The 21540-nt window shown below is 44.0% G+C and overlaps 1 long non-coding RNA gene across 1 annotated transcript in view; it reads left to right on the top strand.

Annotated features, from left to right (window-relative positions):
- The window catches only part of LOC141110705 (uncharacterized), a 167180-nt gene extending 146670 nt beyond the window's left edge, over window positions 1-20510 (top strand). Inside the window, exons 6-7 of the long non-coding RNA XR_012236323.1 lie at window positions 18158-18317; window positions 18444-20510. This is a non-coding gene — a long non-coding RNA (uncharacterized lncRNA). The remainder of the gene's footprint in view (window positions 1-18157; window positions 18318-18443) is intronic.
- Window positions 20511-21540: the final 1030 nt, after the last annotated feature.

Below are 21540 nucleotides of genomic sequence, written 5' to 3' on the forward strand. Positions count from 1 at the left end.
AAAACCTGAAATGAATCCAAATTGATGTCGAGTATCCTCTGACACAGTTGAGGGCTTTTTTAGGCACTGTTCCCTGGAGACTGAAGCCACCTCTTGGGTGATCTTGTTCAGTTCTTCCACTTCATACCCTTTTTGTACAAATTTGTTATTGAGGACTTCAGCCTGCTCATAGTAATCATCCAATTTAGTACAATTTCGTCGAACTCGTAACAACTGTCCTTTGGGGATGTTTTTTATCCATACTGGGTGGTGCCCACTTCTTATTGATAAAAAACTGTTTCGATCAGTTGGCTTAAAATATACTTTTGTTCTTAATGCATCTCCCTCTCTTATAATCGTCACGTCAAGGAAATTGACCGAGGTGTTACTAATTTGATGTTCCAATTTGATGTTGTTAGAATTATTATTAAGCTCTTGTATAAATTCAATCGCTGATTCCTCTGTGCCTTCCCAAATGAATAAGAGGTCATCAATGAATCTTCGATAAAACAATAACTGAGGCCTTCTCTGGCTGAATACCTTCCTGTCTTCCCACTCAGCCATGAACAGGTTGGCGAGGCTGGGAGCAAATTTGGCTCCCATAGCCACGCCAACCTGTTGGGAATAAAAGCCACCCTCACACCAAAAATAATTATGGGACATGCAAAAATCTAATACATGTCCCAAAAATCTCTTCTGTACAGTTGGGATGTCATCTCTTTTACTCAATGCCCAATTAAGGGCCAACGCCGCATCCTCATGTTGAATGATGGTGTAGAGGGAGGCTACATCAGCCGTCACCATATACACCATTGATGAGGTATCCAATTTGACGTTGTTTAATAGAGTCAATAAATCCCCTGTATCCTTTAGATATGCCTTGGTGGCCTTGACACTCGGTTGGAGAAATTTATCTAAAAATTCCCCCAATCTGGCTGTTACAGAGCCTATCCCATTCACAAGTTATGAGTATAACAAATAGGGAAGGAGAATCCTTTGAAATTAGGGAATTTAGTACATGTAACTCCACACATGTCGTGTATTTAATGTGGTGTCCGTGCGGCTTATTATATGTAGGGAGAACCAAGAGACTCTTGAGGATCAGGATCTCAGAGCATATGACCAACATAAAAAATGGGTACAGGTTCCATAGAGTCTCCCTACATTTCAAAGAAAAACATCAAAAAGATCCCTCCCTATTACAGTTTTGTGGGATAGATGTAGTCCACCCCTCTTGGAGATGGTCTAACAGAGTTAGGGACCTATCCCGAAGGGAAACCAGATGGATATATCTTCTGAAGAGTTTAGCCCCTAAGGGATTAAACATAGAACTGGATCTAAACTGTTTCATCAATGATTTTTAATATGAGGCTATTTCAGTTTGGGTTCATGTCTCTTTTTTATGGTCTCTTTTTTATGGTCCTTTTTTTAGTCCTTTTTTTAGTCCTTGTTTAGTTTTCTCTTCAGTCCTCTATTATCTTTGTAGGGTTCCAATATAGAAGGTATTATTTTCATGAATAAACATTGACATGATACCCCCATTTAGGTGAGAGTGAGGGGGAGTTGGTGAACTCATATTTTCATCAGTCCCCGGCCCTGTTCACTCCATCTATAATTAATTAAATGAAATACTGATCCTTTTTGATATATTTTGGATAATCTTCATGTAGCATGTATAGATTGTCACTCATATAGAGTTTTAGGTTTTTATTAAATTAATTCCTAATTTACGATACATATCGATATGGGGTTTTATTTTTGATTTTGGATGTATTCCTGAAAGGACTGATATATTAAAATAAGATAGTCTATTACCATGAGCATTTAGGTTTTATATTGGATTAATTTTTAACAATCAATATATTTCTTATTTGGTTTCTATTTTAAACATATATTCGAAAGGAATGATGTATTTAATTAAGAGAGGTTCTCACCATGATTACTTTTATGTAAGTTGAATTTTCTGCAATATGAACACTGGTCACTAGGGGGCGGCTTGCTGCTTGAATACTATCCAGTATACAATAAGACTGGATGGGATGAGGCATGCAGTTACCACTATTGACCAGTGGGGAAATGTATACAGGATTTCGTTATCCAGTTCACCACAATTGATTTTATGTTTAGAATAACAACTGGAAGTGATATATATAATGATTAAAGCAATGTGATTTACAGATAATGTTTTACAAGTTTGTATATATGCTCGATTCCGCCTCTCAGGTGGTTTAATAAGATATCCTATGTAGAATCAGCAGAACGGGGATGCGAGGTGTGCGCATGCGCAATGCGTGGCCGAGTGGGCGTCAATTAAGAGCAAATATAAAGGGTGAATGACAGCATACACAGCCAATCCCATGATTAAGTCTACCTATGACGAAACATGTCGGGGGCGTGGCTGTGAGACGTGACACACAGCGCGATTAACTACACTGGAGTTAGGAAGTTTGAGTGCACGGAGGAGCGGAGGATAGCCGAAGGGAGGGGTGAGATTGCAGTGAGACTGCAGCCCAGAGAGAGCACACCTCGGGTCCGCCGTGACCAACAGTTGTTTTGTTGTTTTATTTTCCACTTGTTTAAAGATTGCTTGATGCTTGAAGATTGATGTGATCCACACATGATTTCTGCTGTTTTATCTTTGGTAAAATGTGAGTGTATCAGTTGAAGATTGCAGTGGTTTTAATAAATGTTATTTGCTGGTTTACACTATTGGAGCACTTTATTTTCTTTCATGTGGATCTATGTAACAACTATCCTCCTGGACACCGATTATTCCATTTACCCCTGAGTGTGGTAAAACAAGCGTTTTTTGCCTTGCATGAAAGTGCTGGCATTGTAATTCGGTGAGTGCATTTCTGGAGGGTGTGATTCACTGAACACAGGGGTGAGGTGGAAGACACACGAAGACACTTGAATGTATGCAGCTGATATTACACTAGATGTGGTCACAAGCAGTTCCTCTTGGATGGATCTGATATATATGGACTGTTATGTGATGTTTTGATGTGTCACAGCATGGAGTGCAGTGATTTCACTTAAGTGTTTTCACTTGTATGTCACAGTTAAATACGAGTAATAGATTGTGCAATTTGTATTTTTCAGATTGCTAGCACTTCTCATTTGTCAAGTGTTTAACACAAACACAAATAGGAGGGTCTCACCACTATTGTGCTAACACAAAAAATTTTTGGTCACACAACATTTTAGCGCCCCGTATTTATCCCACATGCCTTCAGGTGATTATTGGGTCATCAGTGGCATGTAGGATTAAATATTTTGTATGTAGGGTTTATAATTTTAAAGGGGTAGCTGTTTTTATTTTAATTTTACGTTTTCACTTTATTTGTTGTTTACCATGTAACATTGGTCAGCACTAATTTTTGAGTTGGGGATTCAGAGTTAATAGGTGTTCACTATTTAACACGGGGTAGCACTAATTCTTTGAATTAGGCATTTTGAGTTATTGGCGCGGTGGGGGTGTCTGATTGTTGAAAGGGCGCTCTATTGAGGATACCCAGTTATCACAACCATTTTTACTGACTTAAATGGATTCATTCAGTAATTACTATTGTGGTTAGCTGTGATTGGCCACAGCTAATCACTTGGTACAGATGGGCTGTGATTGGCCCTGTCTGTACCATGTGATCATTGTGACCAATCACAGAGATCAACACAATAGTACAGAATGGATGGCATGAATAAAAGCCCTCTATTGTGTATAATTGTCATGTGATCTGCTGTGATTGGTCACAACGATCATATGGTACCGGCAGAGGTGGATACACTGGTCAGTCATCTGCTTTGATTGGGCCACAGCATGGCCCATGGCAGTGAATGTCCCACCCAGCCGGGAACTGGTTAAAGGACTGGTGTTTTTCCAATGTCACCCTTTATGTGGCATAATAAAAGAGGACCTTATCCCTGCAGTAATGTATTTTTAAACATTTTGTTTTGCATTGGTACATATACCACATGTCCGTGCACAGTTCCCTATGCCCATTGTTTGACATTCCATTACCTGGTAGTCTTGAAAATGGCCAGAATTGATTTTCAGGATTATCTCTGATGGAGTTCAACAAGGGTTTGGATGAATCATGTCACATATCTTTTGTACAAAATGTCTTATTTTTTCCATAGTAAAGGTTTCTACCTATCCAAATACAAAGCTTGAGGGAACTCTGCAGCAAACACAAACTGAAATAGTGCTTATAGGGCTGTGAATTCCAGCTGCGCAAGGTAATGGCCAGGGTGACGTCAGTGGTTGGTAAGGACACAGTGGGAAGAACCACCCACTGCTTCCTTAGCAACAACTGACAGCCAAAAGCTATCACGTTTGTAAGCTGGTTGAAATTAGTTAGGTGCTGTCCCGGAAGGGAGGGTAGAAGCTAATGCTTTCCCTTTTCTTGGTCTTTTGGTGGGTTTTTCTCTGGGTCCAACCCACTGATCCTTTGTTATATAAGAGGGACAGTGGTCCGGAGAGTTGGTGGCGCCAGGAAGATCCAAGGGGGTCCAGGACCTGTATACTGTAAGCCAGAGAGAGTTGAGAAAGTACCTATAAACGAGTGAGACAGAGAACAACACCCGTGAGGAGCAGAAGAATGTCGCTCATTACTATCTGGATGTAAAGTCATCAGAAGTTGGGGATCTCCCCAAAGACACCAACTGCCAGTGAATGCCTTTGATGGACACTGTAATTACATAGACACTACCTTTGCAGGTATGCCAGTGCAGCGCATATAGCCTGTAGTTAGGGTTAGGAATTATGTCTTTGAATGCTGAACTTTGTAATGGCTTTTGCACTTTTCTAAGTACACTTTTGGAAACCTTGTTCCTGCCTGGTCTGAAGTCACTCAAAGAGGTGGAATGCATGTAACCTGCATCAGCTCTTAGTTCAGGTGACTAAAGTACTTGGGGTATGAGGACAACAGTAAATGAGTAATGCAATATAAACACACCATTGGTACCTAGGGAAACAGAAGCATAATAAGCAGCCTGTCGGTAGCGTGTGCCTGTTACAGGTGGAATGGTCTCCAGCAGCGAGGTCTGTCTCCCAGAGCACAGGAGTTGATTTGCACCACAGAGATCCCCATCCTGTGCAAGGGTACAGAAGTTCAAGAGTTAAGTTAAGTGCACGTGTGGAGCCTACACAAGGTGCATGGCAGGACCCACTCCGCTACTGGTGGAATGCAGCGGTGGCTGGTGCTCAAAATTTAGGGGGGCGATCACCCCCACCTGCGTATGGGAGACGGATGGTGGCGATCACCCCCACCCTCGGGAGATGGACGGCCAATCGGGCCATCCTGATTGGCTAGGAGGAGAATCAGGAAGACAATAGTGAATATTATTTTGCTACGGTAACACAAGTGGGAGCATTAAGCCCTAAGTGCACCCTCTTTTGAAGCCAATTAGAGCCTTAGCTCAGGCTCTAATCATGTGCTTAAAAAAAAAAAAAAAAAATCGGGGACCCCGAGGAACAAAACATTGCAAGCAAAATTAATAAATACCGTTATAGCGGTGATGAGAGCAGCTCCAAGATGGCGCCGACCCACAGAATGACGGGCGCTGTGGAGATGGTAGATGATCAGATCTCCCTGTCTGCTTCTGAAGACTCCAGAGGTAATCCAGCTACCGATCCCCCCCTGACTTATACCTCTATGACTCAGATCGCTGCAGATATAAAAAACTCATTCTCTGCTGCCATTACTGACATAAAAACTAAGCTTTCTTAGAATGTCAGAGCAGATGGTGATCAATGAGAAAGCAGGAAAGAGGAGAGACAGGGCCTTTCTCAGACTGGACGACATCACCACCACTCACTCACAAGACCTCATTGCCATGAACAGACAGATCGAGGATCTGGACAATAGAGGTAGGAGATATAACATTAGAGTGAGAGGTGTCCCAGAGTCTGTAACCCCTGAGCAAATAAAACCAGCCCTCTCCTCCATTTTTAACAGCCTTCTGGAGAGACCTGAAGATTCCCCTATCGAATATGATAGAGCGCACAGAGCCCTCAGACCCAGAGCACCAGATAACAACCCACCAAGAGACGTAATCTGCTGCCTACCTAATTTCTGTCTAAAAGAAGAAATTTTGCAAAAGGCCAGAATAAACGAACCAACCACATTTAATGGTATGGCTGTCCAGTAAATCCAGGACTTATCTCCAATTACACTGAAAAACAGGAGAGCTTTAAGACCATTACTTGAAATCCTAAAGGAGAAAAAAAATCAATTACAGATGGAAATTCCTCTTTGCACTACAAGCTCACCACAATGGCAGGCAACACATGCTCAGGATACCTGATGACCTTCAGAAATTCTGTGAGGTTGTGCAGATAGCCCCGGTAAAGCTGCCAGAATGGTATGAAGAATTCCGCATACCTCCAGCCATCAACAACACCCCTTTTCTACAAGGAATTTCCCCTGCAAAATCAGCTTACCAACCTGGGAAACATCGCAGAGATGCAGACAGAAGCAACCACAATTCTCCTGCTTCCAAAAGCCTGGCATGAGAGGTCTCAGATAAAACCTAAGATCCTCGACTCATCTCCAAACTAATATTAAAAGTTTCAAAGTTGACAATTCATTTTTCATACCACTAGATGGCATTAACACTTTAACAATTACTTAAAGTAGCGTTCCATCCCTCAAAAAAAAAAATGAGTAAAGTGCTTAAAAAAAAATTTTAAAAAAAATTTGGAGAACATTTTTTTTTACTCACCTCTAAATGCCTGTTGCTAGGGGGTCCCTCGTAGTCTGCCTCCTTCTGTGCTTGGGCTCCTGACGTCACTTCCCTTGGCGCAGGAAGGGAGATCACCTCTCCACCCTCCCTCTTGACACGTGATCGGTCCCAGATGATTGCGGGGCCAGTGACGGCGCGCGGCTCACGCATGCGCAGTGGGTGCCCGGCTGTGGCTTCACAGTTAAAATGCCGGTGCCACCAAGCGGAGGGGGAGACAAGCGGGGCTTCGATCCCCCGCATCGCTGGACTCTGGGACAGGTAATTGTCTGATTAAAAATCAACAGCTGCAGTATTTGTAGCTGCTGACTTTTAATTTTTTTTTTTTTTATAATGGGAACCTCAGTTTAAGAAAGACTGCCGACAAAGTTGTTAATGCAATACATTTTCCCTACCACTAGAGGGAACCACCCTACTAAGAACAGTTGTATGAGGATTGTCCTCACTAATTTTTTCTACTATGTTTCACAACTAAACTTTTTCTTTCTCATCTTGAGATCATCAAGCAGGAAACCAGGTTCTGCTAACTCCATCTAAAGAAGAAGGAACACTCCAGAACTACTACCATAAAGGTTCCCCATACCTCTTTGAACACTACTGAAAGCTTATAAAGATAACTGTGAGTAATTTCAATGACACGCGCTTTGTCACAAACGCAGAAAAACTAACTGCAACACTTTGCAAAGGAAATGTTTACTCACTACCTAAAAGGAAGGTTTCTCACCTCATCATCATTCTAGAGTTACCCTCCTTTGCTATATGAATAACTCCAACAGTGATAAAAAGGACTGCCATATGATCCAATGAACCTATGCAAAAACCAACAGTCTAAATTGTCCGTTAAAATCTGATATACAATAGTTGCACAGAATTGTTTGCATAAACATTACAGTTTATTACAAATTATTTTGATTTTCATTAGACAAACTTCACTATAAGGAACATTGTCCTGGGACACGTCCCTAGTGGGACCTTTGAGTGGTGAGGCCTACTGGTGAGTTGCCCAACGATAAAAAAACATATCTATAAATAGTATAATATTAAGAATTGTTATATGCTACTGTTTACGATAAGGTTTAAACTTCTCTAGTGGTTTCACTATATATTGAACTTCTGAATGATGCTAAGATATGACTGATTACAAATTGTATATTAGCATGTTCTAATTGATACCTAAACCCTCTAAATCAACACTCTTTAGTCCCTATAGCAATGTTAATTATAACTCATACAAAAGTCAAAAACTAAATTATTAATGGACCCTGTTCTTTAAACCTGGTCCTCACGGAACTCCCAACCTGAACACTAAATCTCTAATTAATTATGCAGACTCTACCTGTCCATGGACATGCCTCCCACCTACCTCCCAGAGTTGCAACCAGTGTTATCTCATATAACACTGAATAGCTCTATGCCCTTAAGACGTATAACTGAGCCTAGACTCATTACTTGTACCGTCGGTACAACCACACCCCACCTACCCACCTAAATCTTACCTCTTCTTGTTCTCCGTAACTTTCCTTCCATCCCCCCCCCCAACCCCCATCTCTCTAGAACAATTTCAAGATGACTTATTCTCATTTAGGGAAAACCCCTACACTTATATCACACAAAATCAATGGCCTCAATATCCCAGAAAAAAGATCCAAACTACTAAGAGAACTTAAAAAAACAGGCCCATCGATTGTTTTCCTTCAAGAAACGCACTTCAAAGACCAAAACATACCTAAACTCACTAATAACTCCTATACAAGAGCATGTCACGCTACAAACCCATTAGCCAAAACTAAAGGAGTTACTGTTTTTCTAAATAAAGAGTCCCCGTTTGAACTTGAGCAACAACTTACAGACCCTGAAGGTCGCTACATTTTTCTCAAATGAAAATGGGAAGGTTCTCCCATCACCCTAGCAAATGTCTACTTTCCCAACAACGAATGAATGAACTTAAATGGTTTGCTGAGGGCTGCATAATCTTGGGAGGAGACTTTAATATCCCACTGTCGCCACTTCAGGACACATCAACGGGTCACTCCCATAACTCATATAAAATCCTTAAATGCATTAAAATTCTACTACAATCTTTGACCCTGGTTGATTCATGGAGAGCAATCCACACTACAGACGGAGACTATACATACTTCTCATTACCCCATAAAAGATATTCAAGAGTAGATCTCATTTTCATTTCCCAAAGAGATCTAACTAATTTAGCTAAGGCTGAAATTGGAATTATAGCTCTATCAGACCACTCCCCAACTGCCATTACGCCAAAATTCAACCCTTCCAAGCAGACAACCTTCAACTGGAGACTTAATGCGGCTCTGCTCACTTACCAAACAATACATGACGACATTCATGAATCCATTAAAAACTTCTTCACGATCAACGTAGACTCTGACACAGAGTCTCAACAACTGGGAAGTACATAAGAGTGTCATTAGAGGAGACTTAATTAAATGGGGAGCAAGGAGGAAAAAAGACAGAGACAAAGAAATCACTGCCCTTACTGGCACAATTGCTACATTAGAGACTTTACATAAACAATCTCTGACTTCCAAGGTAGAAAAGGAACTCACACAACATAGGAACACTCTGAAACAAATTCTAAACCTCAAAAACCAAAAATCTCTTTTTTTTTTCGGAAAAGTGTTTTTTATGAACACGGTGACAAAAGTGGGAAACAGCTTGCGAGAGCTCTAAAAGAAGCAACAACAGCAAACTACATACACATGCAATAAAGACGGAACACTTGAATATAACTCCGGAAAGATTGCAGAAATTTCCCATGAATTCTACTCCAAGTTATACAATCTACCTCCCCAACACAAACCTCCTCATGTAACAGTCACAAAAGAAAATATGATTCAAAAGTTCTTAGAAGAAAGTAAAATTCCCTCTCTAAGTCCTGAGGATATGAACAGCCTAGAAGACCCCATTATCATCTTAGAACTACAGGCAGCTATTAAAGATTTAAAAACAGGGAAAAACCCCAGCCCAGATGGATTCACATCACAATACTACAAAATATACACACAACTCCTTTCTAAACCCATTTTAAAGGCATTTAATCATTTAGCAAAAAACAACGACTCTAACACACTTCTGATGGCACACATCTCTGTTGTCCCCAAGCCAGAAAAAGACCACACAGATGTGCAAATTTATGCCAGGAAGGAAAGCCAGAGACAACATAACAAAAACTCTGAATCTCATCCACTACTCCTAGAGATCAACAATCGAAGGCATCCTGCTGTCAACAGATGCAGAGAAGGCCTTCAATAGAGTCTCCTGGGACTATTTGATGACTACATGCTCACATATAGGAATAGGCGCAAATATATTGAATTGGATAAGAGCAATTTACCAAAAAACACAAGCAAAAATCAATAGTCAATAACACTTTTTCAGAACCAATACAAATACAAAATAGCACATGTCAAGGTTGCCCACTCTCACCAATCCTCTTTATTTTAACATTAGATCCTCTTATTAGAACCATAAATCTATCCTCAGCAATCCACTGCCTAAACATACATAATAGAGAATACAAAACTGCAGCGTACGCAGATGACCTATTATTCTTTATTACGCAACCTCATATCTCAATCCCCAACCTTAAAATTTTTTTTAAAACATTTGGTTTTATATCCAATTTAAAAAAAAAGCAATCAAAATCTGAAGCACCAAACATCAACTTACCACCCGACAAATTACACCTTCTTAAAGGGAACTACAATTTTAAATGGGAACAAATCACCCTCAAATACTTAGGAATCAAATTTACACCCAGCATTAAATCTCTTTTTGCAGCTAATTTCACCCCCTTATTTAACTCCATTACAATAGATCTCCAAAAATGGACTCCCAAATTATTTTCATGCTTCGGTAGGGCCTCAATTTTATTATACCTCTTTAACGTATTACCCATACCAATTCCTAACTCCTTTTTCTTTTCAGCAGACTATTGCAAATGCAGAGAATGTTTCTATGGGCTGACAAAAAAACTAGAATAAACTTCAGATTCCTCACATTACCCAAAAATAAAGGAGGAATAGGCATTCCAGACTTTAAGAAATACTACTATGCTACCCACATCACTAGATTAATTGACTGGCACTGCCATAGCCAAATCAAAGACTGGGTACATCTTGAACATATGCATAACAAACAACAACTATTGTACTACCTATGGTCTATCCATTCCAAAAACACCAGAAACATAGACCACCCCTAGTGGCCACCACATTAAATACTTGGCATAAAACCGCTACTCAGCAGTGTGGGACTTCCGGAGCAATGTGAAGGTCCCCACCCCAAAGAGTTCCTAGAGAAGTGGTTCAAAGAAATGTTTGGGGTGGACACCTTTTCACCTCTATTTGCAATAGAGAGAGCCCATAGAGTTTCTTCTAGAGCCCTGCCACTGGGTGGGTACCCTTGGTCAATACTTTTTAAATTCTTCAATTATAAAGATAAAGAGACCCTCCTAAGGAGAGCTAGAGAGATGGGGAACATTCTCTATAATGGAGTCAGGATATGATTGTTTCCAGATTATTCCCGAGTCCTACAAAAGCGTGGAGCAGAGTTTACAGTGATCAAACGTTGCAGAAGTACAGAATTACGTACGCCCTATTGTATCCAGCGCGCCTGCGGATAACGGCTCTTGGGAGAACCCAGTTTTTTGATACACCCGCAGATGTGGGAAGATGGTTGGAAGACAACAAGAAGAATTTATAGACTGCCGATCCATAAGTGAAAAGTAGACGATGGGGGGGTGGGATTTTTTCCCCCTCTCCCCCCATCTTTCCCCTGGTTCTCAGGTTTCACCTGTGGCTATAGGGAATTTTTTGTCAACCGAGGGTAGGAGGGGGGAGGTACATGAATATTAGTAAATATAATGTATGAGGTAGGTATACTATCAGTTAGGATGTTTTGGATTGGTTTGATAGTTGCGGGTGGGGGGAGGAGGGAGAAGAATGAAAAAAAGGAGAACAACAAAATTGTACACAACACTAGATTGCTATGAGTGGTTGGAATGGGATGTGGAATGGGAAAAAGTCACGCACAAAACCCCCAGGGCTAGCCTAGCTAGGCATGGGGAGGGTGGGGGTGTTGGGGGGGGAGTGAAGGGGTGGGGGGGTAAATGCACTTTAACTATTACCACTTACACACTGGATTATGATAACTGCACAAAAGAAGCAAGTTGGATAAAGTCACAAAATTGGAAATATATAAAAGAAAAATTTTTTTTAGACCAATTATCAGTAAATAAGAATGAAGGGAATATTTTTCAAGGTGTAACGGTGGCAAGATGGTTCTTTTTTTGGATGTTTTTGTGTGGTTTTCTCTCTTTTTCTCTTTTTCTCTGTTTTTAAGAAGGAAGGAGGAGAAAAGGGGGGGGGGGGAGGAAAGAAAGGGAACAAAAAACATTTTTGTTTCTTAGATGCAATCTAAAACATTTAACCACTTGCTGACCACCGCACGCCGATGTACGTACCTTTTTTGAGGATGGATAGCTGCCATAACCCCGGTATCCCCGTTTTCGGCAGGCGGTCGGCTACAAGATAAAAGTGGTCTCTGCAGTGGATTCGCCGCGAGATCACTTTTATCGGTGGCGGAAGAGGGCCCCCCCCTCCCGCTGCGATCCGGTGCCCTCCGCGCTTACCGGAGCCGTCAGCAGCGGCGGAGGCGATCGGATCCTTCCTGTGGCTGTGCATGGCGATGAGTGAGGGGAAGATGGCCCCCACCTGTCTCCATGACACTGCAGGGCGGAAGCGACGTCAAAACGTCACTTCCACCCATACCTCTTAAAGCCACATTTTTTCAATGTCATTTTTTCAAATAACATTCTTTTTTTTTTTTTTATTGCATTTAAGTCCAAATATGAGACCTGAGGACTTTTTGACCCCAGATCTCATATTTAACCTGTCATGCTTTTTTCTATTACAAGGAATGTTTACATTCCTTGTAATAGGAATAAAAGTGACCCAAATATATATTTTTTTTAAAACAGTGTAAAAATAAATAAAATAAAATAAAATAAATAAGAAAATTTTTTTTTTAAAACGCCCCGTCCCGACAAGCTCGCGCACAGAAGCGAAAGCATATGTGAGTAGCACCTGCATATGAAAACGGTGGTCAAACCACACATGTGAGGTATCGCCACGATCGTTAGAGCGAGAGCAATAATTCTAGCCCTAGACCTCCTCTGTAACACAAAACATGCAACCTGTAGAATTTTTTAAACGTCGCCTATGGAGATTTTTGAGGGTATAAGTTTGACGCCATTCCACGAGCGGGCGCAATTTTGAAGCGTGACATGTTGGGTATCAATTTACTCGGCATAACGTTATCTTTCACAATATAAAAAAATTGGGCTAACTTTACTGTTGTCTTATTTTTTTATACAAAAAAGTGATTTGTTTCCAAAAAAGTGCTCTTGTAAGACCGCTGTGCAAATACGGTGTGAAAAAAAGTATTGCAATGACCGCCATTTTATTCTCTGGGGTGTTAGAAAAAAAGCAATATATAATGTTTGGGGGTCATTTTCTAGCAAAAAAAACTGTTTTAAACATGTTAGCACCTAAATTCCAAAACGAGGCTGGTCCTTAAGTGATTAATGTAGGCTCCTGGAACATCAGGGGGCTGGGTAACCCGATTAAGAGGGCCATGGTTTTCGCTTCATTGGAGACATATAGAGTGGATCTGGTTTGCCTGCAGGAGACGCATTTATTGAAGGATACTATGGTACAACTCCGTAGTAAGAAATTTCAGTTCCAATAACATTCTGCATTCTGTTTACTTCTCTTATTCTAGGGGGTGAGCATAATGGTGAGGAGCGGAGTGCTTTTCTCCTGCAGGGAAATAGGGAGATCAGTATAGATAAAAATGGGCGTTATGCGTTTCTGTACTGTTCGGTAGAAAATTAAATGTATGTTGTGGCAAACCTTTATATCCCCCCCCCCTTTAAACTGGAGATCCTATACATACTAATTGAATTTTTAAGGGCTAAGGAAGGAATACTGGTTATAGTGGTTGGGGACTTTAACGAGGTCCTGGATGAGAGACTAGACAGATTCCCACCTGGAATACAGTCAGGTGGGGTTTCTGAGGGATGGCTGCCCCAATTTATGGAAGAGGTGAGAATGTGTGATATCTGGAGAACTCGGAATCCACAGGGGCAGCAGTATTCCTGTTTCTCCAGCTCACACATTACACTGTCTAGAATAGACATGGCCTTTTGTAATGGGGATGCTCTACCACTCATAAAAAATATAGTATATTGTCCAAGGGGGAATCAGATCATTCACCTTTAATATTGCCAATTTGCACCGGGGGCCAAAATCCACCGAAAGACTGGAAGATAAGCCTATTTTGGTTGGAATTAATGGGGGAGCCGGCCGAGGTAATAATGAAACTGAAAGAATTCATGTCATTTAATGAAGGTACTGCATCGGCGGGGGTAGTGTGGGATACTCTGAAGGCATTCCTTAGGGGACTATTAATTCGGCCAGTTGCAAAAATTAAGAGGAGATCTAGGGAATGGGAGGAGAAAATTAGGAGATAAGTGTTGGCAACAGAAAAACAATATGTGGAAGACCCAACCGCAGAGAAACAAAGGAGGGGGCCTAATAATCAACAGATGTATAAAATAGCTGTTACAAGAAAGGCGGAGAAAAAGCGTCTTTTTCAGAAACAATGTGCTTTTGATGAGGGGGAGAATGTGGGACGTATCCTTGCGCTTTTGGTAAAAACCAATAACTCCCCATCAACAATCGTGGCGGTTAGGATGACAGGGGGGAAAATCTCCTTTCAGACATCTGAGATCCCAGATGCATTTAGACAATATTATGCAAATTTATACAAATCTAAGCAGGGAGAGGAGGCTGGGGAAAGAGAAATGGATAACTTCTTTAAAAGAATGGTTACATAGTTACATAGTAGATGAGGTTGAAAAAAGACACAAGTCCATCAAGTCCAACCTATGTGTGTGATTATATGTCAGTATTACCTTGTATATGCCTGTATGTTGTGGTCATTCAGGTGCTTATCTAATAGTTTCTTGAAACTATTGATGCCCCCCCGCTGAGACTACCGCCTGTGGAAGGGAATTCCACATCCTTGCCGCTCTTACAGTAAGGCCAGGTTCACACTGATGTGAGTTCATAACGAATGCGATGCGTCAAAAACACTTTAAATTCGCATGTCATCCCTAAATCATTGTTTTCAATGACGGTTGTTTACATACATGCGCATAGTTGCCAACATTGTAAAAAAAAATGTGGGACACTTTTGTGGCTGTAGGCGGAGCTGTCCAATAATTAAGGGGCGGGGCATTTGTCAGCAGGTGTGGCCTGTCAAAAACAGACAAGTGCGGCGCGTGAAGCGCGCCGCGCCGAAAAATGGGCGTGGTTTACGCGAAATTGTGGGCGTGGCTTAAATGGGCGTGGCTCTAGAGGGTGTGGTTAGAGTCTGAAATGAATGAGGGATGGAGAGGGGGAGAGAGGGGGAGAGAGAGGGAAATGACGGGACAGCAGGCCCAGATCCTACACAATAGAAATATGTGTATTCTAGAAAGTTTAACAATCAGCAGATAAAGATACTCCAAACACCTGGTGTTAGCACTTCAATCAATCCGGCACCATGGTTGTTATGGTGTCAGGATGATTGAAGCGCATTATTTCTATTATTACATTGTAATATAAAATGAAATCATTCAACTCACCATAATGCAGAATCAGTGGGATCCCTGAGCGTGTCACCAGCCACGTCGCCTGCCACCAGCCGTCCGTCCTTGCTTCAGATGTCCGAGCAGAGTCCGTCCTTGCATCAGGTGCCCCCAGCGGAGCCCCCCTCACACCAGGAGTCCCCGGCGGAGCCCCCCTCACATCAGAAGTCCCCGGCGGAGCCCCCCTCACACCAGGAGTCCCCGGCGGAGCCCCCCCTCACATCAGGTGTCCCCGGCGGAGCCCCCTCTCACACCAGGAGTCCCCGGCAGAGCCCCCCCTCACATCAGGAGTCCCCGGCGGAGCCCCCCCTCACATCAGGAGTCCCCGGCGGAGCCCCCCCTCACACCAGGAGTCCCCGGCGGAGCCCCCCCTCACATCAGGAGTCCCCGGCGGAGCCCCCCCTCACATCAGGAGTCCCCGGCGGAGCCCCCCCTCACATCAGGAGTCCCCGGCGGAGCTCCCCCTCACATCAGGAGTTCCCGGCGGAGCCCCCCCTCACATCAGGAGTCCCCGGTGGAGCCCCCCCTCACACCAGGAGTCCCCGGTGGAGCCCCCCCTCACACCAGGAGTCCCCGTTGGAGCTCCCTCTCACATCAGGTGTCCCCGGCGGAGCTCCCCCTCACATCAGGAGTCCCCGGCGGAGCCCCCCCTCACATCAGGAGTCCCCGGCGGAGCCCCCCCTCACATCAGGAGTCCCCGGCGGAGCCCCCCTCACACCAGGAGTCCCCGGCAGAGCCCCCCTCACATCAGGAGTCCCCGGCGGAGCCCCCCCTCACATCAGGAGTCCCCGGCGGAGCCCCCCCCTCACATCAGGTGTCCCCAGTGCCCCCCCCCTCACATCAGGTGTCCCCAGTGCCCCCCCACTCACATCAGGTGCCCCCCCACTCACATCAGGTGTCCCCAGTGCCCCCCCACTCACATCAGGTGTCCCCAGTGCCCCCCCCACTCACATCAGGTGTCCCCAGTGCCCCCCCCCCACTCACATCAGGTGTCCCCAGTGCTCCCCCCCACACACATCAGGTGTCCCCCCTCACATCAGGTGTCCCCAGTCCCCCCCCACTCACATCAGGTGTCCCCAGTCCCCCCCCCACTCACATCAGGTGTCCCCAGTGCCCCCCCACTCACATCAGGTGTCCCCAGTGCCCCCCCCACTCACATCAGGTGTCCCCAGTGCCCCCCCCACTCACATCAGGTGTCCCCAGTGCCCCCCCACTCACATCAGGTGTCCCCAGTGCCCCCCCACTCACATCAGGTGTCCCCCCTCACATCAGGTGTCCCCAGTCCCCCCCCAACTCACATCAGGTGTCCCCAGTGCCCCCCCCCACTCACATCGTGTCCCACAGCGGTGCGCACGCTCACCCCCCACCTAGAACCCCCGCCCCTTTCCATATCAGACTGGCAGCGGGGCGGGGGGTAGGCGGGCCGAGGCGGAGCGGGGCGGGCCGAGGCGGGCCGAGGCGGAGCGGGGCAGGGGGTGGGCGGCGACGCAGAAGCTTCGTCTAGCCCCCCCCAGCCGTCTTCCTGAACTTCAACAAAATGGCGGCCGGCGGAGACAATGTTTCCGCCGGCCGCCGACCTCTAGCGGCGGCGGCGGCAGTTTCAAAAACCGGAACCGAATTTTTCGGGACATTTCCCGGGACAACACAAATCCGGGAATGAAGTCCAAGTCCCGGGAATGTCCCGGGAAATTCGGGACAGTTGGCAGCTATGCATGCGTTGCGATTCCTCTACGAATGCGATGAGATAATAAAAAGGGTCTTGTGCGGGTTTACTGCGTTGCGAATTTAGTCTCTATAGACATCAATGTAAATCGTTCTTGAATCGCATTGATGGTTCACATATGTGCAAATTCGTAACCTCCAGCTCCTCCTCCCAGTACTGCCCCCTCACTTCCTGTTTCCTGTCTCATGTCCATATGCAAACAGTTAAGATGGCCCCCAGGCGTCAGAACAGCATCGACAATGAGGAGCTCATCAGGCTTGTCCATGACAGGCCATATATATGGGACAGCCGTATACCTGAATATAAAAATAATGCCCAGAAGGGCAGAGGCTGGGAAGAAATTTGTAAAACTTTGTATTCAGACTTGGAAGTTCGCAAACATAAACGTAATTACATATTTATTCATCCCACTGACCACCAATCCCTCTGACCACCCATGTAAGGGCATGCATCCCTCTGACCACCCATGTAAGGGCATGCATCCCACTGACCACAAATCCCTCTGACCACCAATGTAAGGCCATGTAAGGCCATGCATCCCACTGACCACCAATGTAAGGGCATGAATCCCGCTTACCACCCATGTAAGGGCATGATCCCACTGACCACAAATCCCTCTGAACACCAATGTAAGGCCATGCGTCCCACTGACCACCAATATAAGGGCATGCATCCCCCTGACAACCCATGTAAGGGCATGCATCCCACTGACCACAAATACCTCTGACCATCAATGTAAGGCCATGTATCCCACTGACACCAATGTAAGGGCATGCATCCCACTGACCACCAATGTAAGGGCATGTATCCCACTGACCAACAAGGTAAGGGCATGTATCCCACAAATGACCAATGTAAGGGCATGCATCCCACTGATGACCAATGTAAGGGCATGCATCCCACTGACCAGAAATCCCACTGACCAGCTGTGTAATGAGCATTGTTCCCACTCACCACCAATTAATTGTTTATGTTTTATTTGATTACAGAAGAACTCATACGTACTAGGTGGCGAAGCCTCAAGGATACATTTCAAAGACACCAGGGACTGGAGCGTGAAGCACGAAGTGGGTATGGTGCCGCCTCAAAGCGTCCCTATGCCTTTGCCAGATACCTGGATTTTCTCAAGCCAGTTCTAGAATTAAGGAAGTAAGTTTACATACACGAATACCTCTCTCTACCATCCCTCTCTAATTTACCTGTCCTCCCCCTAACCTTCGCTTCTACTGCTATCATCTTTAGTTAGAATTTCAAGTATCAACTTTTGTATTTCAGCACAGAAGCAAGTTGGGAAGAGGAGGAGGAAGAGGGAGAGGAGCATGCTGATATTGTTGACATAGATGAGGGAGTATCATTTGCTTGCACTAACATAGAGGATTAATCATCTATGGAGGTAGAGGGTGACGCAATCGAGGTACATGAATCATCTACTCAGGAGCAAGATAATGAGGATACTGACATTTCTACACCTTCCAACAGAAGGCAAAGGCAAACATCTACCTCACGCAGGAAGCGAAGCAGCAGGGCAGCAGAACAGGTGGAAGACAAATAAATTACTCAATATAGTGTCAGGGATCACTGAACAAATCGATATCCAGCGATGCCCTCATACTATGTTTGCCCTAAGTCTTGCCAGACCATTACTTCAACATGAGGATTGCAGTGCAACATTGCATACATTCCTTCACTATGCCACGCCATGTTTCAGAGCCAACGCACGAGAGCACTAGTACTCAAATAATTACACCCATTTCTTCCGCTTCAAAGCCTGCACCAAACCCTTATCCTTCTAGTTTTTCTGACCATTCTAGCATATATGAGACCCCCAGATCAAGAATCCCATATCCCATTCCTCCACCAATTGCTTCCTTAATGACCCCTACAACTAGAACCCCGGATATGACAAGAGCAATGAAATTGAGACCACGCGACTCAATGCCTCACCATTTCCCACAACAAAGCAGAGTACCACAGCTCTACAATCAAATGCCATCCATGCCAAACCACTATCCACCTGTGTCAAGACCTATGGAACAGCTCAAACCAATCATTCCAAGTCCTTATCCATATAGAAATCAATCACTTGAAGTTAATTCAATCGTGCCTCCCACAAATGTACAATATGGGCCCCCAAGTGAACCACCGGATAGAGTGATATCCCCGCCTGTGCCTTTGAGGCAAGCAATGCCTGAGCAACAGAGTTTTACAACATATTTGAATTGATAGATGCCTACCTGTTGAATGGCACTGGCACGTTCATGTTGTTAATCCATATTGAATTTGTTTACGTTATGTTTTGTATTTTTTAGTGGATTTGCATCCCACCTCTGACCACCAATGTCAGGGCTTGTATCCAACCTCTGACTAAAATGTAAGGGCATGCATCCTACTGACCAGCAATCCCACTGACCACCAATGTAAGGGCATGCATCCCACTAACAACCAAACCCACTGACCATCAATGTAAGGTCATGTATCTCACCTCTGACCAAAATGTAAAGGGCTCTGGTGCGATTATGCAATATGGGCCCCTGAGTGAACCACCGGATAGAGTGATATCCCTGCCTGTACCTTTGAGGCTAGCAACGCCTGAGAAACAGAGTGTTACTATTATTTTGAATTGATAGATGCCTACCTGTTAAACGGCACAGCCTCTTTCATGTTGTTAACCATATTGCATTTGTTTACATTATGTAAAACTTTTTTGGTCCATACCAACTTTTCAGGTCCGCGTGGATTATGCAGTGGGATACATGTACAAAAGTAGGAGGAAGAGAGAGTATGAGAGTGAGGTGGAGGTTTAGGTGCTTCTTTTTGGACAAGAAAAGTGAAAATGTCCAGTATGTCCATAAAGACTATAGAAACAGATAGGAAGTAGGAGGGTCAGAGGAAGTAGGATGGTCTGAGAAAGTTGGAGGGTCTGAGGAAGTGAGAGGGTCAGAGGAAGTGAGAGGGTCAGAGGAAGTGAGAGGGTTAGAGGAAGTGATAGGGTTAGAGGAACTGAGAGTGTCTGAGGAAGTGAAAATGTCTGAGGAAGTGAGAGGGTCTGAGGAAGTGAGAGGGTCTGAGGAAGTGAGAGGGTCAGAGAAAGTGAGAGGGTCTGAAGAAGTTAGAGGGTCTGAGGAAGTTAGAGGGTCTGAGGAAGTGAGAGGGTCAGAGGAAGTGAGAGGGTCAGAGAAAGTGAGAGGGTCAGAGGAAGTGAGAGGGTCTGAGAAAGTAAGAGGGTCATGCTAAGTTTGACTTGAAGGAAGAGATCGAGTGAGGGGGAGAAAGCATGAAGGGTGAGAGAAAGGGAAGGAGACAGAGTATTATCTCCTCGTTATGTGGTTCTTTACAATGTATGAAGTTTGATTGTTTCCCAAAAATGTTTCAAAAAGTATGTAATTACATGAAGATTACAAATAAAAAAAATTTTAAAAAATTTTTGGAAAGACAACTATGGTGTGATATCTGTCTGCATTGCTTCTATTGCTTACTATGGCGCAAATCATCCATCTCATGTACCATGACCGGTACAGCTTACCTCCTGGAACCTATAAACCCAATTGTAAGTATATTGCTTATCGATGTGTATTTGTCTATTGATGCACTGATTGGAGACGTCAGGGTTAGGCTTCATTTTAAGGTTAGGGTTACAGAAAGGGTTAAGGTTATCTGTAGTGAGGATATGGTATGGGAAGATCGATATGTACACAACACACTCTGTAAAATAATGACACGTGAACAGTATCGAATTCAATTTTTTATTTTTACCGATGAAAATTGACACCATGCAAATATGTGAAGCAGAGTACGGCATTTTAACCTTTTGCATTGAGCTGCCACGATAGCTGCCCATTTGCTGACATAAAGTACTCTGTGAAGTCCTGGCGCACATTTTCCCCACTGTAGTTGCCACGGGTTCTGATCCATGTTGGATCTTCGAGGTCATGCATCAAAGAGTCCTCAAATAAGTACCCATCTCGAGCACGAACAAAATTGTGCAATGCACATGCTGCTTGCACTGCACCAATGGCATGCTCCATACTAAGGCTGATAGGTGAGTGCAGGAAACGCCACTTATTGGCAAGTATGCCAAAAGCACACTCCACTACACGTCTTGCCCTTGACAGTCTGTAATTGAATACCCTCTTTGCAGTGGACAGTCCCGTGTTTGCATATGGCCGTAGAAGGCGCTCAGAAATAGGGAATGCCTCATCCCCAACAAAGACATAAGGCTGCAGAGGTTGATTTGTTCCAGGAAGTGGGAGATTATCAGGAAGGTTCAGTGAGTTTTCTTGAAGCATCTTGCCAAAAGAAGAATGCGAGAAGATGCTGGAGTCAGAGCTACTTCCATATGATCCTATACCCGCATAGGTAAAGGAATAATTGG

This window comes from Aquarana catesbeiana, linkage group LG10 (assembly GCF_042186555.1).
Source record: "Aquarana catesbeiana isolate 2022-GZ linkage group LG10, ASM4218655v1, whole genome shotgun sequence".
In the NCBI taxonomy this organism is placed as follows: domain Eukaryota; kingdom Metazoa; phylum Chordata; class Amphibia; order Anura; family Ranidae; genus Aquarana; species Aquarana catesbeiana.